The sequence below is a fragment of the Thamnophis elegans genome, chromosome 2 (assembly GCF_009769535.1).
Source record: "Thamnophis elegans isolate rThaEle1 chromosome 2, rThaEle1.pri, whole genome shotgun sequence".
Taxonomy (NCBI): Eukaryota; Metazoa; Chordata; class Lepidosauria; order Squamata; family Colubridae; genus Thamnophis; species Thamnophis elegans.
In genome coordinates, this window is record NC_045542.1 from 158,789,708 (window position 1) to 158,805,785 (window position 16,078).

The 16,078-nt window shown below is 45.6% G+C and overlaps 1 pseudogene; it reads left to right on the forward strand.

The window, feature by feature from the left end:
* Positions 1-16,078, forward strand: part of LOC116523854 — a 44,009-nt pseudogene that overhangs the window by 18,154 nt on the left and 9,777 nt on the right.

Below are 16,078 nucleotides of genomic sequence, written 5' to 3' on the forward strand. Positions count from 1 at the left end.
AACCCCTACCGCCCATCATGAAAGCTGGAACTCCCACTAGTGGGCGGTAGGGACCAGGTTGACTACCACTCCTTTAGACAGTGGTGGGAATCAAATTTTTTACTACCGGTTCTGTGGGCATGGCAGGGGAAGGATACTATAAAATTCTCATTCCTTCCCATTAGCTAGGACTCCGGAGGCAGAGGGTAGGAGTGTGGCCAGTCAGAGGTGGTATATACCGGTTCTCTGAACTACTCAACATTTCCACTACCGGTTCTCCAGAACTGGTCAGAACCTGCTGAATACCACTTCTGTCTTTAGATCCGCTTTGCTTTTTCTTTCTGATCAACTTCACACTTTTTCCTCTCCTCTCTTCCTCAGACTTCTCCCTCCTCACTTGCAGTCCCGTCAAGCAGGTGGGGGCAGGGCAGGCTGATAAACCCTTCCTCCCCACCCCCACTCTCTCCTCAGGACTCTGCTTGCTTTGCCTCCTTCTCCACTGGTGTCCCTGTCTCTCTTTCATTTTTTCTTCTCTCCAGTGGTGGGTTATAGGGGGTACGCTCCGGTACGGGCTTACCGGGTGGGCTCTCCGGAGCACTGTAAAGGAACAGTATGCCCGGAGCACCGTATACTGTTCCGGTACAGTGCTCTGGAGCAGTGGTCCCCAACCCCCGGTCCGCGGACCGGTGCCGGGCCGTGGAGTACCTGGCACCGGGCCGCGCAGCCGCCGGGGGCCATATTTGCAACTTTGTAGTCCTCATGAAGGCGCCCTTTCTCTGCCCCCCCCCGCCGCCCCAGATGTGCGGGGCTGGGGGGGCGAGGGGAGGCCCGATCTCCCCCCCCCGCCCTCTTGCTCTGCTCGTCCCGGGAGGGAGGGGGCGGCGGCGGCGGCCTCGGCCCGAACTTGGGATGCTGCTGGCGGAGGCTGCCTGGGAGGCGAAACTTTGTCCGCGGACTCGCCCGGCCCGCCTGCCCCGTGGAATGATGGGGGGGGCAGGAGGGGGTGGCGGCGCTGCATTTTCCTCTCAAGGAGAAACTAAGGTTGCGGGGGGAGGGGCGCAGCACGGCCGTTTCGGGGGAACTTGGGGAGCTTCGCCGTTCCGAGAGGCACTTCGCGCGCAGCCCCACCCAGGTGGGAGATGTTTTCCTCCGCCGAGGCGGGGAGGGGGGCTTTACGTAAGACTCGCGGCGCAGCTCTGCCCCCCCTCCTGGAGTGTCACCTGCCTCCCGCCCCTCCCCCCCGCCGCTCCGCCGAAGCGCTTTTTGCGTCAGGCCGGCGGGGCTCTTGGGGGCCCTTCGGCCGCAGCCCGCCTTCTCCTCCTCTTCCCTTCATGGAGCGCGGCGCGGAGGCCCACCCCCTCGGAAGCAGCCGGCCTCCGCCGCGCCAGCCGCCCGCCCGCCCGAAGTAGGACACGGCACCATCTTTTTCCCCCCGCCGAACTGCAGCGAGGAAAAAGGGCTGCCCGAGCGAGCGGATCGCGGGGTCGGTTCCCCCTCCCTTCCCCCGGCGGCCGAGGAGGAGGAGGCGGGGCGGCCTCGCGGGCTGTCGGCCTTGGCGTGAAGGAAGGCCCCCCCCCCGCCCTGCGGAACGCGCGCCCAGGATGGCCGCCTTCCCACCCGCCGGTCCGGAAGGCCGAGGGAGGCTCGTCTGACTGGTCCGCGGTGATAAAAAGGTTGGGGACCACTGCTCTGGAGAGCCCACGCACCCACCCGAGCTCCTTACCTGTATTTGAGCTCTTTGGTGCTTGCGCGCACGCACACTGAGCCCACGGCACCTGCGCAACGCTCCGGCGAGTAGCTGGAGTGTCGCGGAGACATTGCAAGAGGTAAGGACGCATGTGCATGTGTGCTGCGCACGTTTATGTGGTGGACAACGGGCCCCATTGCAACCGTACCGGTTACAACAGGATCGGGAACCCACCACTGCTTCCTCTCTCTCATACCATGCGGCTGGAAGGCCAGCCCTCCCTACTATATTTGTAAAGGAGCCATTCTATTTTTTCCCTCTTGTCACAATTTTTTTCTTTACAGCCATATTTTGCAACAGTAAAGTTCCAGATTAATGAGCAAGCTGTCAACAAAAATCCTAAGCATAATCTTGCTGCCAATCAAACAGGAAGCAGCCACTGTAGCTTGTGGCTTCCCCTTGCTTTTTTTCAGTGTTGAAAGAAATGTCCTTCTGGGTTCGGCTCCAAGTGGGGAAAAAGACACTGGAGACATGGAGGCTGCTTGGAAAGATGGTTTTAATGGAGGACAGGACCACATGGCTTGAGCCCTGAACAGAAAAGGTGATCACATGCTTCAATGTTGGTGGAGAAGTAGAGAAGGGCTGAAGGAGGGGCTTGCTAGGCTTTTTATACCCTGTTTACTCCCACCTCTCTTGTTTCCTGTTCCTGTGTAAGAAATGTTTTCTGATTGGTTGTCAGACTCCCATGGGGCCATGCAGGGGCTACTCTCTAAGCTGTGTTTTGAATCCAGGTATGGATGAGTTCTCAGATGCCATGTGGAGAGTTGAGTAAAGTTCCAACATTATCATGCCTTTACTCCCATCCCCCCTGGGGCTGCAATGGAGAAGTCTTTATTATGTAAAGTGGACTAGCCTGGCCCATTAACAGTGGGGATGTGCAGGAAGCTACAGGCAACTATTCTGTCTTTTAAAACATGTTTCTTTCTTTTCACATCCAGAGAAATATTCTGCCTTTTCAATATTTCCTAGGATATTTCATTTTTCTGGGAGAGGGCTGGATGATAACTTCCCACATCAGGATCCCTCTCCATTTGAAATCTCTGCAAATGACTGCAAATGTTGATAGCAGTTAGGAAAGGAGGTTGCACAACATTCCCTCAATTATCCATCTAAAGCACCTTTGTGGCATGCCTTGGTTCCTGTGCCTAATTTCATTTTATCCCTGGGGTGGAAAGGGGGGAATCCTTGTTTTGGGGGGGCAGCTTCATTTTGGAGATGAAAACCCTTAAAGCAGGAGAAGGAAGGCAGGAGATGGATCCTGCTACTACTCAGAACAAGGGATTCTCCCTATTTTGGGGAGCCACGTGAATTTATGGGAGCCTAAAACTGGATGAGTGAAAAGTGACCATCCCCTTTGCAGACTAAAAGTCAGTTATGGATTTTCAATGCAGTTTGTTAGTCAGAAAAGGTGCTGCCTGCCTCATCTCGACATCCCGTATAAAGTTAGATACAGTATTTGTATTCAGCAAATCGCAGCGTCTAAAACCGGGGCGAAGGATGGTGGCTTTTATAGTCCAACCACATCTACAGGACTTCCTCACCCATCTTTAATAGAAATGAAGGCCTATTTTGCATTTTAGAGGTGCAGATTAGCACATGCAACTATCTTTTTTTTAATCTGGATCCTTGTTTTTGGTCTTTTGGTCTTCCGGGGGGGGGGGTTGACGTCTTTGGCGGTCCCCGGTTGGGGGACTTTGCATTGCTGGCCGGCGCCCCAGTCGCCCCTTCCCTTAGCGGCTTCAGCGAAGGGGTTAAACGCAGAGAGAGCTTTTCTTTTGCGCCTAGAGAGGAGGCAGGAAAGGGGAAAAAATAGGGGCTGGGAACCCAGTTTCAGGCCCCTCCTGCTTCCCGTTCTGGTCTTCCGATGGCTTTTAAGAGCCAGGGCTGCGGGCCTCTCGGGGAGAGGCGCTCAAGGGCTGCCAGGTGGGCAAGGACGCTGCGAGAGGGGGAGGAGGAGGGGGGAATCCCCAGGTGCGGGAAGGGGGATTCCTTGGGGGAGGGAAGGAGAGCGAGGTGGGGTTTCCCCAGTTGCGCCCCCTCCCCTTCCCAGTTTCCGCCTTTCCTTGCAAGGTTTTCTGCTCCGTGGGAACCGCTGCGCCGCCGCTTCTCCTCCTCCTCGGTTGCTGCTTCTGCGAACGGCTCTGTGACCCCCACTCCCTTAAAATACTCCCTCCAGGCTCCCCTTTTTCCCCGCAGCCCAACATTTGGTGCAGCTCTGCTCCCAAATGCCTGAGGCCTCCTGGTGTTGAGGAAGGTTGTGCACTACCGTTTCCACGTTCCCCTGTGGCTGCTGGGGAGGATCACCCTTCCAGGGTCTGGAGGGGAGGGAGAGGATCTAAGCTCAGAAGGATCGTGGCTGGAGGAGCTCCCTCCGAGGGCGTGAACCCTGCTAGGAGAAGGCCAGTGGCATCTCAATGGGGTGACAAGAGACTTGAGAGGCGTCCAGGTGGGCTTGGCCAATGGGCAGCCCTGTCCAGGTGGGCTTGCTTTGAGATACAATAGAATGAATGACCTGGAAGGGACCTTGGAGGTCTTCTAGTCCAGCCCCCTGTTCAATCAGGAGAACCTATACTCTTTCAGATAAGTGAGTGTCCAGTCTCTTTTTAAGAACCTCCAGTGATGAAGCACACATAACTTTTGAAGGCAAGCTATTCCACTGTTTAATTGAACTTACTATTAGGAAGTTTCTCATTAATTCCAGGTTGCTTCTCTCCTTGGTTAGTTTCCATCCATTGTTTCTTGGTTTGGTTTATTAGATTTATATGCCGCCCTTCTCTCAAGGACTCAGGGCGGCGTTCAACATTAAAAGAAACACATAATACAAAAGTATTGCCTTGTCTTGCCTTCTTGGTGCTTTGGAGAATAGTTTGACTGCCTCTTCTTTGGGGCAGCCCCTCAAATACTGGAATACGGCTATCATGTCACCCCTAATTCTTCTTTTCTTTATAGGCTAGCCAAGCCCAAATCCTGCAGCCGTTCTTCATATGTTTTAGTCTCCAGGTCTTTCATGATCTTAATCGCTCTTTTCTGAACTTTTTCCAAAGTCTCAGCATCTTTGTTTGTAGTATAGTGACCAAAATCAGTTGCAGTAATCCAGGTGTGGTCTTACTAGGGTTTCATAAAGTGATAGTAATAACTCACTTGATCTTGATTCATTGCTTCTGTTTACACAACCAGGATTGTATTTCCTTTTTTGGCTGTTGCTGCACACTGATGGCTCATATTCAAATGATCATCCACTAAGACTCCAAGGTCCCTCTCACAGTTACTGGTTTTCCGCCTAATCTGTACTAATACATTTGATTTTTCCTGCCTAAATGTAAAACTTTGCTTTTCTCCACATTGAAATTCATTTTGTTGGATAGGGCCCATTGTGCAAGTTTGTCAAGATCTTTTTGGCTCTTGAGCTTGTCTTCTGGGTTGCTGTCATCTGCAAAATGAATCTACCTCTCTTACATGCCCAGATTCCCTTTCTGGTGATTGCTGCATCCTTGTTTCTCTCTACCCATGTAACTGAACAGCCAGGGTAGCTTATTTGTTGTGTAAGCTACCCTGAAAAAGAAGCTTCCCGCTGTTTTTTACAAACAGCTTTCCATAGAAATCAAGGAGGCTCTGTGATAATATTTAGAAAGACAGCAGAATTTCAGTTTAAGCGACAGGCCTGGGGGCTCTAATAACTGCCTGCAGAGCATTTTCGGGAACTGAAACTGGTGTACAGAACAGCCAGCTTGGTTGGGCTACAGTGAGGCTTCGGTTGTTGGTGTCAACTCTCCAAACGACTCTAGCTGAATTAATTAGCATCACTCTTTGGAACCATGATATTTGGACTAAAATGCTGCGTGGAGAGTTACTGTTTAGATCAGGGATGTCAAACTTCCACCCCTGGTTTAGCGAAGGGGCGGGGAGTCAGATCTTCTAGTCCAATCCCCTGCCTAGGCAGGAAACCCTATATGGTTTCAGACAAATGGCTATCCAACATCTTCTTAAAGACTTCCAGTGTTGGGGCATTCACAACTGGAGGCAAGCTGTTCCACTGATTAATTGTTGTAACTCTCAAGAAATTTCTCCTCAGTTCTAAGTTGTTTCTCTCCTTGATTAGTTTCCACCCATTGCTTCTTGTTCTACACTCAGGTTCTTTGGAGAATAGTTTGACTCCCTCTTCTTTGTGGCAACCCCTGAGATATTGAAACACTGCTATCATGTCTCCCCTAGTCCTTCTTTCTATTAAACTAAACATACCCAGTTCCTGCAACCGTTCTTCATATGTTTTGTCCTCCAGTCCGCTAATCATCTTTGTTGCTCTTCTCTGCACTCTTTCTAGAGTCTCCATATCCTTTCTACATCGTGGCGACCAAAACTCGATGCAGTATTCCAAGTGTGGCCTTACCAAGGCATTATAAAGTGGTATTAACACTTCAGGTGATCTTGATTCTATCCCTCTGTTTATGTAGCCTAGAACTATGTTGGCTTTTTTGGCAGCTGCTGCACACTGCTGGCTCATATTTAAATGGTTGTCCATTAGTACTCCAAGATCCCTTTCACAGTTACTACTACTGAGCAAGGTACCACCTATACTGTACCTGTGCTTTTCGTTTTTCTTGCCTAAATTTAGAACCTTACTCTTTTAACCAGGTTCAATTGCTTAAGCCAGCACATTTTAAAAATAGCTAATGAGGACCTTTTAGGGTGTTCAGTTGTATAGGTAGTCCTCACTTAACCACTTGTTCACTGAGCCTGTGGTTATGAAGATGCAGGGGAAAGAGTTGCACCAATTTGGGTTCTGCCAACTGGTGCACATTTATGATGGTCGCAGCATCCCACATACTGCATCCCGCAGCATCCCACACTCATGATCACCATTTGTGACCCGTCCAGCTAGCTTCACACAAGCAAAATCAGTGGGGATGCTGTAAGGCACAGTCATGTGAAATTGAGTTTAACAATCCACAGTGATTTGCTTAACAACCACAGAGGAACAGATGTAAATTGGCACTGTCATGTGACATCATGGTTAATGATCAGGCCGCTTAATGACATAGACGGCAGTCCAAATGCAGACACTAAGTGAGGACCACCTGAATGGGGATGCACCAGAGAGATTGTAGACAGTATTTACTGCCCTTATTTGGAGCTGAGGACTTCCATGGGCAAAACTGGTGCTTGCAGAGACTTTAGGTATCATTTCATCAATTAAAGCCCTCACATCTCTAAAATTAGCTCAGATGGCTTGACTTCAACCATTTTGGGACATTTTTTCAGGCTGTAAAAAGATGGATTTTCCACATACATACATTTGTAGGTGTGTGCGTTTGCATTTCTGTCTGTATGCGTATAGTTGCAATTGTATACTCTTATCTCTAATACTTCCAGATATATTTGTTGATAACCCATTGCAGTACTAAGAATTTATGATTGATGCAAATCAATAACATAATTTTATGATTGAATGGATATTTGAACTTGGATCTCTGTAATGTTTGATGAATCATAATTAAAAAGGTAATTCTAGAATTGTGGCATGTGTGCTTTTTAAATGCAATGTATCCTTTTTCCTTTTTTCACATCTTCTGCATGCATTATATAAGCAATTAAAGTTATGCTTTTCTTTGAATCCTATAGACAAAGAAAATGGCAATAAGAGCACTCTGGAGAATTAGGATTGTTTTTGGCGTGGGGGGAAGCAAATCTAGCCAGAAATCAAAATATTTTCCATTTACTTAAGAAAATTACACAATTCTCTCATCTCAGCAGGTGAAAGATAAGAGAAAATCAGGAAGATATTTCAAGCTGGAAAAAGTAGAGTATGCTGAACTCAAGGATACATTAATTTACACAAAAAGGTAAAGGAATATATATTTCCATTCAGAAAAAGAGGGAAATATCTGGAAACAAAAAGTCAATTGGATAGTCAATAATGCAAGCCTCGCCCTGTGAGGAAACAAACGGCTTGAATCAAAGTACTACTAAAGAAGGGATCACACATATTTTTGACCTCATGAATTATCAGTGGTGGAAAAGCTCCCTAGATATGCCTATTGTGGGAAAAGCACGGATTGCAAATCACAGGTGATTGTGCACATGAGAATCCACACTAGAAAAAAGCCACACAAATACTCCAAATGTGGTGAAAGTGTGGGCCAGAACAGTTCTCTTCTGGTTCATGAAAGGATCCACACAAGAGAGAAACCCTACAAGTGCTTCCAATGTTGTGAGCATGGCAACTTAGTGATACATTAGAGGACTCATACTGGGAAGAAACTGCATAAATCATCTCTTATTGCACACAAGGAAGTGCACACGAGGCAAATATTGATGAATTTAGAGAAGGCTTGAATTTAATTTCTGATTTCCTATTGGGAGCGTAGGTAAGAAATTGATTACTTTAATTCTGATCCAATTCTTTTTAGTCTGATGATTAGACCTGCAGTTGGAGAGAAAAATAAAATAGAAAATGTTAGTTTGATAAAGGCTAACTTTTCCTGGTTGTCAGCAGATGTTTCGGTTTGCAGAAGTTGTGAAATTAGTGCAAAGAGGCTTTTGGGTGGTGTGTTGTTGTTGTTGTTGTTGTTGTATATATAGAATTCTCACATGTGGAGTTCCAGCCTTCTATCTTGGTGAACTCCAGATACTGAGCCCCAGAATTCCCTGTCCAGCATACAATTAGTCCTGGGGATACAACTGTAATGGGGCCTACCAGTTATGCTTGAGAGCCTGCTTTGCTTAACTACCCCCACCTCTGCTGTTCCTGATGCAGCCGTTAAATGAATGTGCAAGTCATTAAGCAGAACACTGGCGACCTCACTGTTGGACAAAATTCTTGAACGCCGAGCGCAGGCCCAGGCTTGACCTCCAAAGGCCTCTTTTACCTCAGCCCTTGTGTCCTCCCAGGCCTTTCCACCCAAGCCTCTACCTCCCCCATAGCATCCCTCAGGATTTCTTAAAACAGGATTCCACAGGCTTTCCCCCATTCCTGCTCGGTTCCTGCAGTTCTTAGGCCTGACTCCCATCCCACCAGGCCTAGCGGCCTCCTTCTCCATCCCTTTTGAACAATTCTTAGCCCAGCGAGGGCGAACCTTTTTTGGCTCACGTGCCATGGAGGGGGAGCGCAGGGGGGTCGTGCGTGGGTGTGCTGCACTCATAATGCAATGCACAACCCCCCCAATGCACATGCGCGCATGAGAGGCGCTCCCCCCCATTTTCCCATGCTTTTTTCGCCCTCCTCAGGTTCTAGAGGCTTTATAGGAGCCTCGGAAGGGCGAAAACAGCCTTCCCCGCCCCCCGAAGGCCCTCTGGAGGCTTCAGGTACCTTCAGGAGGCTTTCCTGAAGCCTCCAGAGGACTAAAAAGGACCCGCCGAGCAAACCGGACTGGAGGATCCTTTTTAGTCCTCCGGAGGCTTCAGGGAAGCCTGAAGGTCCCTGAAGCCTCCGGAGGGCTTAAACCGACACTCCGAGCAAACCGGAAGTCCGTTCCCGAACTTCCTGTTTGCCCATAGGGCCAGTTTTTTGTGCTCTGGAGGCTTCAGGAAAGCTCCAGAAGCCTCCGGAGGGCCTCCGGCAGGGGTCAAAGCTGTTTTTGCCCTCCCTGGAGTGGGCAAAAAATGGTTTTAAAAGAGGCTGAACTCAGCTGGCCAGCCTCGTGTGCCCTGACAAATGGCTCTGCGTGCCACCTATGGCACGCGTGCCCTAGGTTCCCCATCCCGGTCTTAGCCTCATGTTGGGGAAAGAGGGCAGGCCATTTATCCCTGGGCCATATTACTGTGATCCTGGAAACAGCCATTATTTTCAATGTGCCTTTTATTCATCCCTGGGCCCTGTGGAAGCAGGGAAGCAGCTGTCATTTTGCCATGCCTGCCTCAGGGACAAAATGGCAGCTGCCTTTGGGTCACTGTCATGTTGGGAGAGGGACAAAGTGATCTTTTTTTCTACCTTAACACTGCAGACAGCATTAAGGAACTGTGGGTGCACCGAAAATGTTGGCTGTCTCCGGGAGATCTTCAAAAGTTCAGTGTGTGATGGGGGGCCAGGAAAAAAAGTAGTGTAAAATTTCACATGTAAAGGCCGTTCTGCCTGATGGAAACAAGCTGTAGGAATATTGAGTTGAGGAGGAAAGCAATTGTGGCTTTGATCACAGGATCTCCAGGTTTATTAGCAATTCCTGCTTTGATCTCCTTTTCTTTGAAGTGCCTGCTTGTTTCCCTTTGATGGCTGCCGGTTGAGAGCAGCACCATATTGCTGACTTATTTGTTGTATCCCTATTTGGTAGTGGCACTGAAAAGGAAAAAAGTGGGGATTGTCCGTATTGCTGTTAACATTAGGACAAGGCAAGACACTCAAACTGTGAGATGAATGATGAATATGTTTATTAATAAATGCTTTTAATAACAAAAAGTTAACGTAAAGCCTTTTCTCTTGTTCAGTGCTAAGCTCCCAAATTAAGATGGGAAGACCTGGAGAGGAAAATTTTTAAAAATTGGACAAAAAACAAGGGGTTTTTTTCTGCTTCTTCCCAAAGCGGTTTGGAAAAAAACTGTTTATTTTCCATTTTTTTCTGGGGGGGGGGGGTGTTCCAAGCCATCCCATCTCCCCACACACACATCAATTTTTAAACTACTTGTAACCTGTATACTACCTGTAGCTGAGGTCCCCATAGATGGAGACAGTGAGTAGACAAAATTGTATGGAAAAACCTGGGGTTGAATTCCTTTAACATAAGAGATTGGTCATATTAATATATGTCTGGTTATTTTGTGACCATTTGACATTACAATGGACCCTCACTAAATTTGCATCTATAGAAGAGGTTGCATCTTACCCAACAGCAGTAACTGTGAAAGGGATCTAGGAGTCCTAATGGACAACCATTTAAGTACAAGCTAGCAATGTGCAGCAGCTGCAGAAAAAGCCAATGAAATCCTAGTCTGCATCACCAGCGGGATAATATCAAAAATCACCTGAGGTGTTAGTAATGAATTACCGCTGCACTTGAAATACTGCGTCCAGTTTTGGTTACCGTGATACAAAAAAAAAAAAGGTGTTGAGACGCTAGAAAGAGTCCAGAGAAGAGCAACAAAAGTATTTAGAGGACTGGAGGCTAAAACATAGGATGAGCAGTTGCAAGAACTGGATATGTCTGACATAGAGGACTAAGGGTGACATGATAGCAGTCTTTCAGTATTTGAGGGACTGACACATTAAGAGGGGGTCAACCTATTCTCCAAAGTGCCTGAGAGCAGTAAAAGAAGTAACAGAGGGAGACTCATCAAAACCAAATCCTTCCTAGAATTGAGACATTCCCTGTCCGTGAAACCAATAAATCAGTGGAACAGCTTTGCCTCCACAACTTGTGGGTGCTCCTACAATGGGATTTTCTAAAGAGGAGACTGGACAGCTGTTTGTCCAGAATGGTATAGGGTCTCCAGCTTGGAGAGGTGGTCCCTTCCAACTCTTATTCCGTAATTCTGTTTAAACTTTTAGGACTCCACATGTAGCAAAACTTCACAAGCTAAATAGCTTCACATTTCCCTTGGCCCAGTTGCTAGGAGTCGAAAACGACTTGGCAGCATGTAATCAGTGAAAACATCTTGCAGATGCCTTAGGCAGAGACAGGACAAGCCTGTTTTTCGACCTCCGAGGACGAGATAGTGGTCAGGTAACCAGCATCCGCGATTAGAAAGCCAACACCACAAGAGCGGCATCTGTTGGAGCTAAAAGGAACTGAAACCATTGAGTAGAAAAGGGTAGTAACCTGTGGGTTTTATCTCCACTTTGGCCTCATCTGTTCAAAGGACCGTGTTCCAGAAGTCTTGTGATTTTGTTGAGATGCAACTTTGCAAATGCAAGCGCTGCTGCCATGCCCTGTTTAGAAATCAGAGGCTTTCCCTTGTCAACCCTTCCAAAAGAACCATACTTGTTCAGTCTTTTTTCTAATTGTACTGTCATGAACTTTAACACTTAACATGCTAAATGAGGTCTATAGAGCCTGAGATGTCATGTTTGGATTTTTTGTAATTTTTGTTTTGAACTGGGGTTAATTTGCTGGGATTTTCACTCCTGGGAAGATGGGTAAATGTTTTGAATGTTTTCCACTTATGGATGTGAAATGTAGAATGATGGAGATTAAATTCTTTGTAAAAAGTCTTATAATCCTTCCCAGATTAATGGGCAGCAACAATTGCTTCTCTAAGATCCCCGCTGATCTCTTGACTCCTTCGCATTTAATTCACACCTCAGTGCTGCAGACCAGGAAACTACTAAAATTTTGGCTTTTATAGATATAATCACATTTGCTGATGATAATTGATCAGGAGCATTTGATGAATAGCACTCGCTGCTACTTCGCCTCTTCATAACTATGGAAGAAGTAACAGTTTTTTAGTTTTTCACGTCTCTATTTTGGCTTTATTTTTGTAAAAAAAAAAAAGTTGACATGGGTATAATGTGCCATCTATTTTGTTCATCTGACATTATAGTTTACCCATTTTTAAAAACTGCTATAGACCGGATGATTTTTACTACGTGTATGTCTTTACTCTTTGGCATTTAATTCACACCTCAATGCTCCTCTCCTAACCCTTCCTAGATGGATGGGCAGCAACAATTTCTTCTCTAAGATCCCCGCTGATGTCTTTACTCTTTGGCATTTAAGTCACACCTCAATGCTGGAGAACAAGAAAGTCCTACAACTTTGGCTTTCATAGATATAGTCACACTTGCTGATGATCATTTGATCAGCAGCACTGGCTGCTACTTTGCCTCTTCATACCTACGGAAGAAGGAAGAGTGTTTTTAGTTTCTCTGTTTTTCACGTCTGTTTTGGCTTTGTTTTTGTAAAAGAAAATGATGCCATGGGTGTAATATATCATCTGTTGTTGCTCATCTGATGTTATATTTTCCTATTTTTTAACGGCTAAGGATGAGATTATTTTTACTATGTCGTGATACATAAAATCATAAAGCTCAAAGAGGGAGTGCTTTCTTTTTCACACAACTGTATTTGATGATAACCCTTTGCAGGGCTGAAAATTTGTGACTGACCCAAGTCAACAAGTGAATTTCATGATTGACTGGATATTTGAACTCGGATCTCGGTAGTCAAATGTCACAATTAATGTAAGAGATTATTCTAGCTTTGTGGTACATTTGTTTCTTCATTGTAATATATATTTCTTTTTTCACATCTTCTGCAACCCTTTTGCAAACAATAAAAGCTACATTTTCATTTGAATCTTACAGACAAAGACGATGCCTACAAGACCACACTGCACAACTGAGAATAACAAGCAACACTGAAAAGCAAAGCAAATTGAGGCAGAATTAAATATATTCTCCATTTTCTTCAGGAAAAACCACACAATCCGCCTTCCCCAGCAGGTGAAAAATAAATGAAAGGAAATCAAGAAGAGATTTCAAGCTGAAAAATGTAGAGGTATAGAAAAAGATCAGGGGAGATTACTTTTCCATTTCAGAAAAAGGGGGAAATATCCGGAAGTCTCCAGGGAGGAAAAGGTCAATTGGATAGGCATATGGGGCAGATAGTAATGCAGGCCTTGTCCTGGAAGAAAGAAAAGGGCTTAAATCAAAGCACCCCTAAACAAGAGGTCACATATATTTTCAAGCTTCTCAAGAAAATCAGTGGCAGAAAAGCTCCATAGATGTGCCTATTGTGAGAAAAGCAACTTCAAATCACAAGTGATTATGCAGGGGAGAATCCATTCTGGAGAAGAGCAGATACAAATTATCTGAATGTGGTAAAAGCTCAGGTAAGAACTGCTCCTTTTTGGTTCACAGAAGAACTCACACAGGAGAGATGCCCTACAAGTGCTCCCAATGTGGTAAATGCTTTAGCAAAAACAGCAACTTGCTGATACACCAGAGTACCCACATGGGAGAGAAGCCGCATGATTGTCCTTATTGTGGGAAATGTTTCATTGGAAATTCCCACCTCGTGAGACACCTGAGAACTCACACCGGAGAGAAACCCTTTGAATGTCCTGATTGTGGGAAAAGTTTCAGTCATAACTCCAACCTGATTAGACACCAGAGAACTCACACAGGAGAGAAACCCTTTGAATGTCCTGATTGTGGGAAAAGTTTCAGTCAGAATTCCTGCCTGGTGAATCATCAGAGGATTCACACAGGAGAGAAACCCTTTGAATGTCCTGTTTGTGGGAAAAGTTTCAGTCAGAATTCCTGCCTGGTGAATCATCAGAGGACTCACACAGGAGAGAAACCCTTTGAATGTCCTCTTTGTGGGAAAAGTTTCAGTCAGAATTCTGACCTAGTGAAACACCAGAGGACTCATACAGGAGAGAAACCCTTTGAATGTGTTGAGTGTGGGAAAAGTTTCAGTCAGAATTCTGACTTGGTGGTCCATCAGAGGACACACACAGGAGAAAAACCCTTTGAATGTCCTAATTGTGGGAAAAGTTTCAGTCGGTACTGTAGCCTACTGATACATCAGAGGACTCACACAGAAGAGAAACCCTTTGAATGTACAATTTGTGGGAAACGTTTCAGTCAGAATTCCAACCTGGTGAAACACCAGAGAACTCACACAGGAGAGAAACCCTTTAAATGTCCTGATTGTGTGAAAAGTTTCAGTCAGAATTACAACCTGATGAAACATCAGAGAACTCACACAGGAGAGAAGCCCTTTAAATGTTCTGATTGTGGGAAAAAATTCAGTCAGCATTACAGCCTAGTGAAACATCAGAGAACTCACACGGGAGAAAAACCCTTTGCATGTGTTGAGTGTGGGAAAAGTTTCAGCCACAATTCCAACCTGGTAAGACATCAGAGAACTCACACAGGAGAGAAACCCTTTTCATGTGTTGATTGTGGGAAAAGTTTCAGTCAGAATTCCAACTTTGTAAGACATCAGAGAACTCATACAGGATAGAAACCTTTGCAATGTCCTGACTGTGGGAATTGTTTCACTCAGAATTCTGACCTGGTGAATCATCAGAGGACTCATATAGGAGGGAAATCCTTTGAGTACCCCAATTTTGGGAATATTTTAGTTAGAATTGCCACTTGGTGAAACACCACATGATTCACACAGGAGAAAAATCTTTCAAATTTCCTGTCTGGATGATCTTCAGGTATAAATCGTCCCTTATTTCCTACAAGGAAATCCATATGAGGAAAATGTTGATGAGTTTAGAGAAGGGTTGAATTTCATTTCTCATCTCATTAGAAATGTGAGAAATTGATTATTAGAATTCTGGAGTCATTATTTTTACTCAAAGGTCTCAGGATTAGACTAGTAGGTAGAGAGAAAGGAAAAATGGAAAATGGCTAACCACCTGTTTCTGGTTATCAGCAGTGGTTTCTGGATATTTCATTTTTGCAGAATTCCTCAAAAAGGTTTTTGGATGGTGTTTTTTGTATATTGATTATGCAATTTCCAGAGGTGGACTTTCCATCTTCTACCTGGGTGTCCTCTCGATTTTGAGCCCCAGAACTATACAAGTAGTCCTCTAGATGCAATTGTAATGGGACCTGCCAATTATGGTTGCATGTTGCAAAGGTTATTAAGCGAGATTGCCTTGCTCAACTATCCCCACCTCCTCCTCTCCCTGATGAAGATGATAAAGAAATGTTCATGTCATTAAACAGAACAGTGATTACCTCAGAGTTGTAGGAGGTCTCTTGGAGGTCTAACCTGCACTACCCCAACTTTTGGGTCCCCACAGGCCTTTCCCTTCTTACAGTGTCCCCACGGACATATTCCTATTGCCAAAGGATCTGTGCAATCATTAGGGCTTACTCCCACCCCACCAGACATCACAACCTCCTCCTTCTCCATCCTTTTTGAAGATCACTGAACCTCATGTTGGTGAAGGAAGGTAAGATACACATTTGTGCGCTGCATATGTCATGGAAGCAGCCGTTATTTTGACTGTGCCTGGTATTCATGCCTGAGCCATACGGTGGAGTTATGGAAGCAGCCATCATTTTGCCATGTCTGCCTCTGTGTCAAAATAGTGGCTCCTTCTGGGTCACTGTCAAACTCCCCAAAAAGAAAGATTTTTTTTGCAATAGAAAAACAAGGCTAGACAAAACATTTAAAAAGAAAAATTGCATTAAAAAAGACAGAAACAGATTTACTTATATTAATCCCACACACACACACTTGAATATTCATAAATATATTGGAGCAATATTAGTTTCCTCACCCTGGGAAGCAGGCTCAATATTTATAAACTTCTAGTTTTAATTTAAATGACAGATGACCAACAACAATTTCAAACATCAAAGCACTTTGTTAACAGTCTATGAGATTTCCATTTAATTTGTATAAAGTTTAGAATAGCTTCTTATTTATCATAAATCACCAGAATCACTGTTTC